This window comes from Cimex lectularius, unplaced genomic scaffold (assembly GCF_000648675.2).
Source record: "Cimex lectularius strain Harlan isolate CLEC.00 unplaced genomic scaffold, Clec_2.1 scaffold284, whole genome shotgun sequence".
NCBI lineage: Eukaryota > Metazoa > Arthropoda > Insecta > Hemiptera > Cimicidae > Cimex > Cimex lectularius.
Window position 1 is genome coordinate 409,031 of NW_019392966.1, and position 13,836 is coordinate 422,866.

The window sequence follows — 13,836 nt, forward strand, 5'->3', positions numbered from 1 at the left end:
AAAAGAATAAAGAACGGCGGAAACGAAAATTTGATAAGTAAAAGAAAAATAAAATCCGGCCGAGGATGTTGTGCTGTGGGGCCGGGATGATAGGAAGATTGTGTAATTGGGAGTGCAGACGCTTTACATTCGGGTGCGTAGGGGTGGCATTATTAAGCCCCGGGAGCTTGGACATGAAGACGCCTTCTTAGTGACGGGGCAATACTCCCATATCTCCCTCTCCCTCATTCACTCCGGAGCCCTTCCAGAAATGAAATCGATATTTGGTTTATATCCCACACACAAACAAACGTGCGTTTCCAACTCGGATAGCATTTTAGAGATTTTCCCCATCGTACCACTTAGTTTATAGCTTTTTTTTTATTACTGTATTACTTAATCATGCCGACCTTAAGATACCGTCAACAACATGGGAAAGTAAGCTTATTGCGACCCTATATGTCAAAAACTATTTACTTCTTACTTGTTTATTTACAATCACGAACACACTCACTTTCACTCTCTCTCTCTCCCTCAAATTTTAACTCTTATAAACAACAACGTATGCAATAAGTAGAGAGCGGATTTTTATGCAGTAAAAATTGCCAAAATATGCCCTGAAATTTGCAACAATATGCAGTATTAATACGTTAAAATATGCAATGATATGGAGTAAACCAGTTTTTTTTTACTATCATAGTTTATCTCAACTAAAAACATTAATTAATTATCGGACCACGAAAACTGGTGAATTTAATAAGTTGAAGTATATCTTCACTAAAGCTCTCCGTGGCCATTTCATTTGTCGCCGAACGTGGGGTTGAGATGGGAAGTTGGTGTCGAGTGGATCGAAGTCACGATAGCTCAAGTGGTAAAGTAGCGGCGTGTCTAGCCGAAGGTCGTGGGTTCGAATCCCGCTCGTGACACTGACTTTTTCAGGTCAACCAATACCTTACATAAAGATTAATTAATTGAAAGAAGTTATTTGGTCAATCGGAAGTGGTACAGTAGCGGCATATCTAGCCGAAGTGGGTTCGAATCCCGCAGGTGACACTGACTTTTTTAACACAACTAAAAACCTTAATTAATTGAAAAATATTAATTGGTCAAGCGGACCACGAAAACTAGTGAATACCATAGTAACTTTAAACAGAAATATAGATACTTAAACGAAATAGATATTAAAACTACAAATAATTAAAATTCACAAGTATTTAGAGTTTATTTACATTCAATAAAAATATTTTCTCACTTACATAATTAAATTATATATTTTATACTAATTGAGTATAATTAATGTTAATAAACAAGTAGTTCTCTAAATTGTCTTCCATGAAATTGGGCCTACGGTCACTTAAAATTTGTGAGAATATAGAATATAAGACTTAAGAAGGTTTTTTTTATTCTTTTAGAATCTTCTCTTCCTGTCATTGCGGCCTGTTTCAAATTTATTCGAATTAAACCGACTTTTCGTCAACTTGTTATTTTTTATGCTTCCCCCGAAAACCAATATAATATTTTAAACATTTCGCGGGATATATGCGATTTTACGTTAAAAAAATCTTAAAATCCTGGGAAAGTAAGCTTATTGCGACCCTATATGTCAAAAACTATTTACTTCTTACTTGTTTATTTACAATCACAAACACACTCACGTTCATTCCCTCTCTCTCACTCTCTCTCTCTCTCTCTCGTTTTAACTCTCTCTCTCTCTCTCTCTCTCTCTCTCTCTCTCTCTCTCGCGTTAACTCTATCTCTCTCTCACACTCTCTCTCTTTCGCTTTAATTCTATCTATCTCTCTCTCTCTCAAATTTTTACTCTTGTAAACAACGAATGCAATACGTAGAGAATGGATTTTTATGCAGTAAAAATTTTCAAAATATCCCATAAAATATGCAGTTGAAAGCCCTGAAATATGCAATAATATGAAGTATTAATACCTTAAAACATGCAATGATATGCAGTAAACCATTTTTTTACTACCATAGTAAGTTTAAAAAGAAATATAGATAATTAAGCGAAATAGATATTATAACTCTTTAAAACGAAAAATAATTAAAATTCACAAGTATTTAGAGTTTATTTACATTCAACAAAAATATTTTCTCACTTACTTAATTAAATTAAATATTTTATACTAATTGGGTATAATTAATGATAATAAACAAGCACTTCTTTAAATTGTCTTCTGTGAAATTTTGCCAATGGTCACTTAAAACTTGTAAGGATATTGAATATAAGACCTAAGAAGGGGTTTTAAATTCATTTAGAATCTGAATTGAAAAATAGCGAAAAGGAGGGAAAATTCGAAAGGTAGGTTGAGATGGAGAGTTGGTGTCTGAGAGGATCGAAGTCACGATAGCTCGAGTGGTAGAGCAGCGGCGTATTTAGCCGAAGGTCGTGGGTTCGAATCCCGCTCGGGACTAACTTTTTCATCTCTACGAAGACTTTACATTAAAAAAATTCATTGAAAGAAGTAATTTGGTTAATTATACCACTAAACATAATGGATTTAATTATAATTATTGAAATTTCACTTTTTAAATTGTTTATTGCTTCAAAGAAAGGGTTATTTTGAATTAAAAAGATAATTTGAGGTTAAAAAGATTAATTTGAAAATAAAAAAAGGTTAATTTGAAATTGAAAGGTGAATGTGAAATTAAAATGGTTAAAGAAATTTAAGAAAAGATTAATTTGAAACAAAAAAAGAATAATTAATTGAAAGAAGAAACATGATCAATTGACCACTAAAACGTAAATGGTTTAAACAGAAACATTGATAGTTAAACGAAACAAGGTATTAAAACTCTTTAAAACAAAAAATAATTATACAACTATTTGGAGTTTATTTATGTCGAACAAAAATATTTTCTCACTTACATAATTAAATGGTATATTTTATTCTAATGGAGTATAATTATTGTTAATAAACAAGCACTTCTCTAAATTGTCTTCCGTGAAATTGTGCATTTCACTTAAAATTTGTGAGAATTGAATTTAAGACAGCATCTCGACCTAAATAGATCTATTGTGCTTATATATGCGATTTTACGATAAAAAATCCTCCAAATAGCTGTATTGTTCAAATATGGAATTTTATGCGATATTCTTCAAATATGCTCTATAAGATTTAACCTACTGCTTCCTAGGTACATGATTCGGATAGAAAATTGATTTCCTCGGTCGCATGTGATGGCAAACAAAATATGCAACTGCATAAAAATTCGGTCTATAGCGATAAGTAATTCAAAAAATAAAATACACTTTTTCCCCCCATTCCACCACGCGGCCGTACCTGAGGAAACCCCATACCGGCGTACAAACGGTTTAAGTTAATCGAATTTATAAATCTAAGAGACCTCAAATAAATGGGATAAAATTACCTCCCAACGATCTTTCCTTCAGGCGAGACCGTCGGTCGGTTTTCGAAGGAACAATATTTTCGTTTTAAAACTTAAAACAAAAAGTCTTCCCTTCCTGGTTTCCCATTGCACACTTAAATTTTCGTGATTTTCTTTTCTGTATATTTATGTTATCTAAAATTTTCTAACTAAGAAAAGGAAAACAGCCCGGAACCCTAAATCTAAACCTGTGTTTAATTATGCAATAAGTAAATAAATAACGGTAATAAAACTCTAACAATAACAACATTATTTAAGTTCAAGTAAGCAGAATAAATAGGGACTTGTTCACGTAAGCGTAGTTGAGGCAAAGTCTTTTAGTGCTGCAATGATTTGGTATCACAGACTAGTTTATGGAACGTGGAATATAAATACACCCTCGTGTGTGTCTAATGTTCATCATCGATTGTCGAAAAAGAATGTTTTTGCTTAGGAGGGATAGATATCTGCAAGAAGTGAACCAGTTGAGAGGTGGTCTGGCTATTTAAACAAATGCCTGAAAAGAGCTACTCTGGGGTTTTGAAATTGAATAAATTAGAAGTTTTTTTATAAGAATTCTTGTTAACAAAGTGTAGGCCAATGCACATACGCGGGTTTCGCCCAAAAGTAAGTTGTGTCAACCTCGCATGGCTTATCGGGTGAAGATCCTCCGAGGGCCACCTATCGACAGTGCTCTTGATACGTGACAGCTTCTCTGCTATTTTAACATTAAAATAAAATGATTATTAAATAAATGATAATAAATTTGATATTCCCTTGTTGTTGTATTATTTTGGCTTTGTGTTGTCACATCTGGTCACAAGGACACCCGATGAAGAAAAAGCGAGCGGCGGGGTAGACGACCCAAGGTTTTTTTAAATAAAGAAAAAAATTCTAATGCAAAATGTTGGAAAATGTTTGTAAATATATTGCTGTTGGAACAATTTACGAAGTGATAATCTTTTGTCGTGCGGTAGAACTACCAAAAAAACGCCAGGTGTTGATTGGCCTGGGAGTGGATTCATGAGGAACATCATCGTAGATGGCCTTTCAAGACCCATCCAATTCTATTTTGTCCCGGCATTGTTTCATATATCCCCCCCCAAAGATGATAAATTACAGCATAAAACAAATCATTAAGAAAAGAATAAACTGGAATAACCAAAAGAGAGTAACGTTCCTACAAGCGATAGAAATAATTGACTGTGACATCCCAGGGTAAAAGTGTACTTAAACGACACAGCTCGTTTTTCTACAACCCAACCGTAACCGGTTATGCGGCTAAGGAGATTGAACAATAAATGTACCGAATCTGCGTTGTTTGAAATCAAATCGATAAATTCACAATAGGTCCTTTGGTCCCAGTGACTTATTCCCTAAACAACTTATTAAAGGGGAAAAAAATCCAAAGATAGAATGTAAAATAATAGAAATGTGTGTTGATTAGTGACCGTTAATCCATAATTATTCAGAAATCGTGAGATACGGTCTGGTGTGATGTAGGTTTCAGAAAAACATTTTCTTTATCGTGCCAACGTTTCGATCTTTATTGAGATCATCTTCAGCCTGGGATTTGCAAACGTAGTTTACATTTAACAAATACACATCCTAAATGTATTTGTTAAATGTAAACAATGTTTGTAAATCCCAGGCCCTGAAGATGATCTCAATAAAGATCGAAACGTTGGCACGATAAAAAAAAGGTTTTTCTGAAACCTACATCACACCAGAACGCCTCTCACGATTTCTGAAAAAGTAAAATAATAGGGTTCAAAAGATCGCAAATAAACCTATTTATATCAAACGGAGAAAAAATAAAAATAACGCTTAGAAATCTTTTTTTTCTGTATGCATATAAAAATAATCTAACCTTAAAATGTTTTCAAGCGATAACAGGATGTGTCCATCAAAGGTTTCAAAACACTAAATCCCAGTTAAGCTGAAATGCTATTAGAATTTACATCAAAGCAAAACACAAGAAAAATTCTCAAAAAGAACAGAAAATAACCATTTAAATTGTTTATCCTTAATAGTATCTATAAACCATAAAAAAATTAAAATATGAGCATTAAAAAAAAATATTTTATTGCTGTTTAGGAGAGAAAGAAAGAGAAAAACTGTTGAAATATGTATAAAAAAGTAATAATGTCCTTTTGAGGTAAGCCAAGGAGTAACAAAAGTAACATTCAATTTTTCATTTATTTTATCTGTACTCTATACATATTCGTACATATTACCAACGTACTCACAAAAGTTTTTTTCGCACGGTCACAGCACAAACACTAATGCCAGCGTTGCACCCAAGGACACACGCTATGAGAAGCCCATGATGGCACTCACATGGATTAAGGGGCGAAAGATCTCGAGAAGAATGGTTGGGGGGTTGGGTCTCGGGTTAGAATGGATCCGGAGGTTGGGCGTGAAACCTTTGGAGTTGGGAATCGATCATTTCGTTGATAAAAGGAACATTGAGGTGGTTGTGGATAGTGAGGTTAGTGACTCAGTAACGAGCTTTGACTTTGTCTGAGAACTTTTGAATGATTGAATGCGTTGGATGTTGGATGGCTTGGCGGAACCCTACAGTTCCACTCCCTATGTCTAAAGAGGTGCAGTAAAGTTTTTCATAAGTTAGTTTAGTTAATGTATTGTCCTAGAAGTCTTCTTGTTGTCCAGGTCTTCTGTTAAATTATTTCTTAAGCCTTGTGTGGGGATTCTACGTCAGTCTGTAGTCTAAGTATTCCTAGATTGACGGCATGACTGATGTGTGGTTGCACAAGGCCAAAAAAATGTTTAGTAATTGACTTGAATGGAAGTCGGAATCTCTTTGTTGTTGATGTACAGTGGTGGGCAAAACTGTTTTTCAACGTGTAGTACACTTTCCTTCATTCAGTCCTGTCCTTAACTTTTTGCACCTGTCTTCGATAATGTCAAGGTGTTCTTGGATGTTGGAGGTAACTTGGATTGGATTTGAGTTAGAGGACAAAATTACGGTATCGTCCGCGTAGTTGGTGATGGTGGTGTTAAGTTAGGTCATCAGTATAAATGACTTAAAGGATAGGACCAAGAATGCTCCCATGTGAGACGCAGGCTTGATTCTGTTTGACTACACAGCGTATGGTTAGATAGGATTTCATGACACTGTAGCAAGGAGTAGGCAGGAAGCCTATAAGTTTATAAAGCATGCACGGGTACTATCGCTAAAGCAGTGCATATAGTCATGCACCAAAGCAATACTATTCGTTCCCTAGAGGAGAGGTGATAATGTCCACAATTCTGAAACCTTGTTGGATTGACCTTTTACGACGGATTTTCATCTAGTTTCAAGTATTATCAAATGTGCTCTCACTGGATATTGGAAAATTTTGATTAAGATCGTTTTTATTGGTGTTATATATTGGGAACAAATCGAATGGGAATAAAATAAGCAATAAAAGAAAGAATTTATATGTAAAAAGGTAAAAAAAAAGTTACAATGCTTCTGAAGAGAGGGATCCGTTCACCCTCGCTCCCCCAACCAGACAGCTCACAGCTGTTAATTCAATATTTCGTTCAACGCGTTGTTATTTTCACATGCGTAAAAACGAAAGAAAAAAAGATCTGCCCCTTTCGTGGTTTGTCAACATACCTCATCGGGGCTGAAACCGTTTCTAGTGTGCACAACTGCAAAAGGCATTGTTTATTTAGGGCGCTCCATTACGTTTATGGTCACGAGAAGTTATGGCCGAAACTTCACCTTGCGATCCCGTCAATGATGGGAAATTGTACAGTGAAAAGGTGTGTCTTTTTTTCAATGTCTTATTCGTGAAAACATTAACGAGAGATTTGTACCTTAGTACTTCTCCAGGAACACCATAAAAAGTCAATAGTCTGTCGACATAAGTCGTAATAAAAAGGAAAGAGGGAGTTCGAATGATAGTTAATTGATTTTAGAGGTATGTCGCCGTCTCTAAAATCAATGAACTGGCATTAGAAACTCCCTCTTTCCTTCGTATTTCTACTTACACGGGTGAATTACTGACTTTTTGCTGTAGAAGGGGTTAACTGAAAAGCAACCGTCCATCCCGAACCAAGATTTAAAAGTACGAGTGAAAAAAGACTTTACAAAGATGGTATGAAAGAAGGAAGTGACTCGACAGGAAAGTTAAAGATCAGTGATCTCCTGATTAGAATGTTATAAACATCACTGCTAATCCTTTAGCAAATACCTACTTTTATCTGACAGCCTTGCCATCAGAGCTCGCAAAAGCATATCTTTCAAAGGTAAAGTATGTGTTCATCTTCTGAAAATCCCACTGAAACGATAATTCTTATGGATACTTCTGGAACTCATTCCTGAACAACTCACGGTTCATCAGTCAAACAGCTGGTTGCTCAGACGTTCACTGTTCACTGGGGCATTTCTTAAGACGCCCACATATTTCAACCAGGCTAGTGAGACGATAATTCTTGGAGATGCTTCCGCAAGCTATTCTTCTTTCCTGAAAACCAGTTCGGGGTAGCCATACCGTCAGGTTTTGGCTCAGGAAGGGTAGGTTTCACCGCTTGGATTTTCAGTAGATTACCGCCATTTCAACGTAACTACGGAGATAATACTTTGGAATACTTTTGCGAGCTCTTGTGGACCGTTTTGCAAATGTGTTAGTTATAGTCGTATGCATCTTCCCGAGTATGAGAATCCATGTCCCAATGAAGAGAAATCCAGGTTTCGAGGTCGAGACACCTCTTTCCTGAAAACCAGCTCTGGATTGTTCCTTTTTCCGTCATACCTTCAAGTCTTGATTCAGGAAGGGTTGCTCTTCGTATTTTAAGAAGAGTCCTTCCTGTTATCTTGCCTACTGTGAAGATAATTCTCATAATTCTGAGGGAGGCTTTTGCTTGGGACCGTTCTAATGTCTCAAGTTTGTTAGTTTATAGTAAGACATTCGCTTGACGACGAGTGACTACCGCCAATCATCCAAATAATGATATAATTTGTTCATAAACTTTAATCACGTGACTACTTCTTAACAACCAGCTCTGGGCAGGTCTTTATATCAGTCATATCTCCAGTCTGAGCTCAGGAAAGGCTGTTTCTCATTCAGACGATAATAATTAGGATTGGCATTTATCCAAGGGTCAACTTTCCTCTCGGGGACTTATTCTTCCTGAAAAACAGCTTTGGTCAGATCATACTGTCAGTCATATCTGCACGACATGCCTCATAATTATTTAGAGGAATAGATGACTCAGCTACTGTCAAAACATCACCATCGAAAAGGGACATATATAATCACTACTTCGTGTAACTAACATATTCTCTTTTATAAAATGTCTTAAAATCAAAATTTTAATCAAGTGGCTCTCAATGAATAGACGTTGACACGAGGGTATAGGAAGTGATAAAGCTAAAACTTTAAATAAATTTTTACTGATTTGAGTATTTTTTATATAAAATAAGGAAAACGTTATAATCCATTGTTTTGTAAAATCTAGAAGACAATATTGCCCAATGGATGGAGAAACGAACAGATTCAGACTAAAAGCGCAACAAAAACTCCATTTTGGAGACCGCTATAGTTCAATAATACATTCAACTGTAGCCCACACTGAAAAATGATTTATTTAAAAGGACAAAATACCATGTTATCTACTTTTCTAGAAGGATTGAATGGTTTGTTCTTTAAATAGAGATTACTTACTGGGAAAAAAGTAGGGAGATTTTTGTCAGCTTTATATATCTCAAATCTACATGTAACATAAAAATGCAAGAAGAATCTTCATTATGGGAGAAAAATGGCGAACTTTCAACTTTCTACTTCACTTAAGACCTTTATATTGAATTGCATATTTTTTTTTAAATAAACTTCACTATTAGGGTACTCTTTGGGATAATAATCCTGTCCTTTTTAAAATAGACTGAAACCCGTGGATTCCGTGTGATTTTATGAGAATGTCTGTCACTCTGCTGAAGGTTTGCATGCAAACAAGGGTTCAGGTTTAAATCCACTCCGCGCCAGACGGTTACGGAACTAGCAACATGGATCAGGTAGGTGGTTCGCCAATTTCAATGTATATCTCATATGAGACAGGTGAAAAGGAAAAAATTCGAATGAAATCACCATGAAGTGAGGTGAAGCGCTATCCTTCCCGCCATAACGAGTTTTTTATGAATCCGATTGTCACTTATGACGAAAAATCGTTCCTTAATGAAACCGAAACCGTTCTTGGCGCTGATAATCTGATTGAACGCCCAACAAACACGAAAAAGGTGACATTTCGTGTCAATATTTGTTCTATTCTGAAGGTTAAGTTCATTTAAATTTTAGTCTATATTAGTCAACCATTAACTAGGAGAAAAATCAAGTCTGAGATGCATATATATGTCGTAGATTGAGGTATATAAATATATGTCCATATATAAATTATTGACGTTTCATATTTACTGTTTATGTCCGTTCTAGAGGGGTGAATTTTTCTGATGGGGGCTGATGGTAGTTTCTGTGACCAGTATAGAAGGGTTTCATTATAGATGGTTTAAAATGTATTTAATTTCTATATTTTTTGCGATGGAATGCAAACATTGTCTGTTAAAAGGTGGTCGTTATAAAGGAGGGATGTTAAAAAGACTATGCAACTTGCTGTGATTGACCTTTTATTTATCCACTATTTTGGAGTTTACATCGACAAAACCCTTGTAACTAAAAATCTTAAAAGTCATAACTGAATAGATAAACTACTCTTACAACCAATCTGGATGTATGGAACTGTGGGATTCCAAAGATTCCAGTTACTCGAGTCCAAAATCCTTTAGACAATTGACCAAGCTCCCTACTTCATATCTAAACTTACAATCCCTAGCGAAGACAGTGAATAGTGTCCGACGTGTAAGTAGGGAAGTAGTAAGGGAGAGGGTGAGNGAGAGAGAGAGAGAGAGAGAGAGAGAGAGAGAGAGAGAGAGATGGATATCTCATAGTCACGATTGGCCTTTCTTCCGGATCCGTCATTATGACGATTAAAAAAAAGTAATTCAGCTTTCACATTTCATAACAACGTTTATTATCTTCTTAAAATCCACAAAGGAACTGTCTAAGCCGAAGCCAGACACTCCCACTGAAAAGGGTTCACAAAGTCTAACCCTCTCGTTTCCATTTTTAAAACCAACAACGATCACATTGAAAATCAAACTTCCACTCATCACTGGGCACCGATCAATGACTAACTTTAAACTCTAAAGTGTAACTGACTCTTGACCAACTGAGTAGAGTAATTCAATTGAACTACTGACTAACGAGTGAACCTTTTGGTAGCACCCAACTTTTGAAAACCTACCCAGAGGAGTGTGGCTTTATTCCCCATGGCAGCTACGTCCTCTGGCTTCACCATTTAGGAGTTTTGAGCTTTCATTTCGAGGGGATTCTCGAGCGCCCAAAGAAAACACGAAATGTGTTGCTTCAACTTTTGACCGTGGTTGGTCTCCGGGTACTGTCAACAACTAGGTCAATTCACCACCCAACGCATGCAGTTCCTCGATCCAAACCCATTCACACTCTCACTCACTCTTAAATACATTCTTTCCTATTTAAATACCTTTCATTCAATTAGGATAGTGGGGTACTCGATATTTCCATCACTCTTTGTACCTGTTATAACTAACCTAATTGAGGGTCGATGGGTATTCAATATTCCGCCACCAGCCCTCTTACACTATACATTCACGCCAATAAATACGTTCACTGCCAACACACGTTACGTACATGAAACTATCAGTACTATTTTACTATGATTTTTATCTAGTTTCTAGTACAGATATAAAAACACATATGTGAGGACATTTTCCTTTAAGAACCTGAACAATTGATCCGCCCGAGTACCGTCTTTATGCCAGGGGGCCCCCGAGAGACCTCTTCGCATTGGTGTCTGTGTTTATCTCTTGTTGTAAGTGGATAGTTATTTGAAATTAGAATAAATCTGTTTTTCATAAACGCAAAATTCGATCGGAATTTAGTTGTGCCCTGATAACACATTCAATTTTTTGTGTCAGGCGTGTAAGGACAATCTTTAACCATGGCCCTACTTTCGTTTCACATTCTCCGAAGGACATTCAATGCTTTTGAATCTTTTATTGTTATCCTCCAAACAAAAACAAAATTTATTCATGTAAGCCTCGTTTATTAAATTGTTTGATATTTAATGGAATTAGAATGAATCTAGTTTTTATAAACATAAATGTTGTAGGAAGCATGAGCCGATCCAGGTTGGTCATCAGAGGGGAGGGGGGTAAAAATTTCATTTTTTTTGTCACAGGCACAGTGGAAATAAAAACATGCAAATCTGGAGAAAACTACTCATCGTTTTTCGCCACAACGCAATACTTTCTCCTCCCTCAAAGGGAAAATTGAAAAAAAAAGTTGATTTAAAAGTTTCAATACTTTAATTTCAAAAAGGAACACAATTTTGAGATATTTCCAAAATGTTTTTCCGTCAATCTGCAATGTAAATGTTTTTAATCAACATTAACGAATACAAAAAAATCTATTGCCAACTTAGTGGTTATAACATCGAGAAATCGGATAAGAAGATTAGAGGCAGAAACCAGAAAAGCACCAACAGGACATGCCTAATCACGAAAAAAATCATGGTCTGCAATGTAATTTTTTAGCACAAAATATAAACGAACAAAAAAAACCCTCACGGAAGCAAGGAGTGACAGGTAGACTTTTTTCTTTTGCGGAATCAATCCAGCGGTGCTAAAAATTTGCTAATTTAAAAATTATAGAATAATTTGAAAACAATGGGTATATATTATTATTTATTTTATACAAAACGTAACATCATAAACGTATTGCAATTCGATAAAAAAATTAATCAAATGTTTTTGTTTCTTATTAACAGCTGGCGTTAAATAAAATTAGATTCGGGCCATTTTTTCCTAGACCACTGAAAATAATGACAATAAAATAATGGTTTACTAGTTAACTACCTAATATGAAATTTTATTTAAGCTATTTAATTAATTATTTTGTTGCGCTATTTCGGTATTACTACTATTACTTTTCGGTAACAATGTGAGATTTACAGAAAAAGACGTAATACACCATATTTTTTAAATAATAAACGCAATTTTAAGGACTTTGGCTTTCTACCGCGATTTCTCTGTTAATTTAAGAGAAATCTTGGCATATTTCGTAACAAAAAATTAAGAAACGCCTACGGTTCCATTTTATTATAAAAAAGAAATTAATTTGATCTTTTAAAGGAAAGCAATTAGGTCTGAAAGGGCCATATTTGAGAAAAAAAATCCTGATTAAAAACGGGATTTTTTCAAATTATGACAACTTTTAAAATACTGCTTGGATTTAAGCTAAACCGGGCTTAAAAGTTACAGCAAAAATTTTGATTGAATTTTTCAGTTTCATCGCCTATAACTCTGCGACCCAGAGTCGGTTTGGCCGAAAAACAATCCCAACCGTCCTTATAGGATTCTTTGCCACCCTGCCAAATTTCATTGCAATGCGATCAAAAATGCGGCCAATAGAGAGCGCTAGATTTAAAAGCCAATGCGTGACAAGTTAAGAGGAAACTGATTTAATTTAGGGAAGGTTTAACAGAGGTAACAGATCAAGGTTTTATAATCTTGAAATATAAGACTCTTCGCTTAATTAAGGCTAAACTAAGACATATTACATATAACAGATAACATCTTCACTTTGCTCCAGTGGTGGTGGCGGTGGGGGGGGGTAATTCCCCTTTTACACCCCCCTTGGATCCGCCACTGTTAGGAAGGCGAATTCATTTTAATTTACTTGGCATTCCGAGTGCTCATAAATATCGTTCTTTTTAGTTGAAATATTGACTATCACTTAAGCTCTTAAAAATAAATTAAAGTTCGGTTCGTTCAATTTAAAGCAATTTTAGTTAATTCAACGATATATTTCCACGTTGTTTCGTTTATTCTTTAAACCTCGATATTTTTTCTGTTGATCAAAGTTTTGGTGGAAAGAGTTATAATTGGAATGTTGTGTCTGTGTATAATATTTTTGTGATTGACTTGCGTCTGGTAGGGGAAAAGGGGGGATGATCAATAATAGATGTTCTTTCTGGGTACGTTTTAGTCCTAAGTTTCTTACGAACTCACTACACCGGCGTTTTTCGAAATTAGTGTAATTTTTTTTCAAAACAAAGATCGAATTCGTGTTTAACGATAATTAATCCAATTAATTGGGTTTTTCACGAACTCTCTGAATTATTCGTGAAAAGTTGAACAAGGGCAGTCTTTAACTGAATAATTAAAAGGTTAAATATCTTATAAACAAGCCTGTTTTAATTTTGTTTTCACGATGAAAGAAAACCCAAGAGTGGACTATATTTATAAGAATTCTTTAACTCGCTATACCTTAGTTAGGGTCGTTACCTTTTTAAATATTAGTTCGGCGGATATCGCGTGAGGGAACCGAGAAAAACGTATCGGAACTGATTCTAATTTTAATTGATTGCTAA

At 35.3% G+C, this 13,836-nt stretch overlaps 1 protein-coding gene and 1 non-coding gene across 2 annotated transcripts in view; one reads left to right on the forward strand and one right to left on the reverse strand.

Annotated features, from left to right (window-relative positions):
* Window positions 1-13,836, reverse strand: part of LOC106673251 — a 65,623-nt gene that overhangs the window by 43,173 nt on the left and 8,614 nt on the right. The gene's annotated exons all lie outside the window — the stretch shown is intronic.
* Window positions 833-905, forward strand: Trnad-guc. The gene has a single exon. It is a non-coding gene; the product is annotated as a tRNA-Asp (tRNA).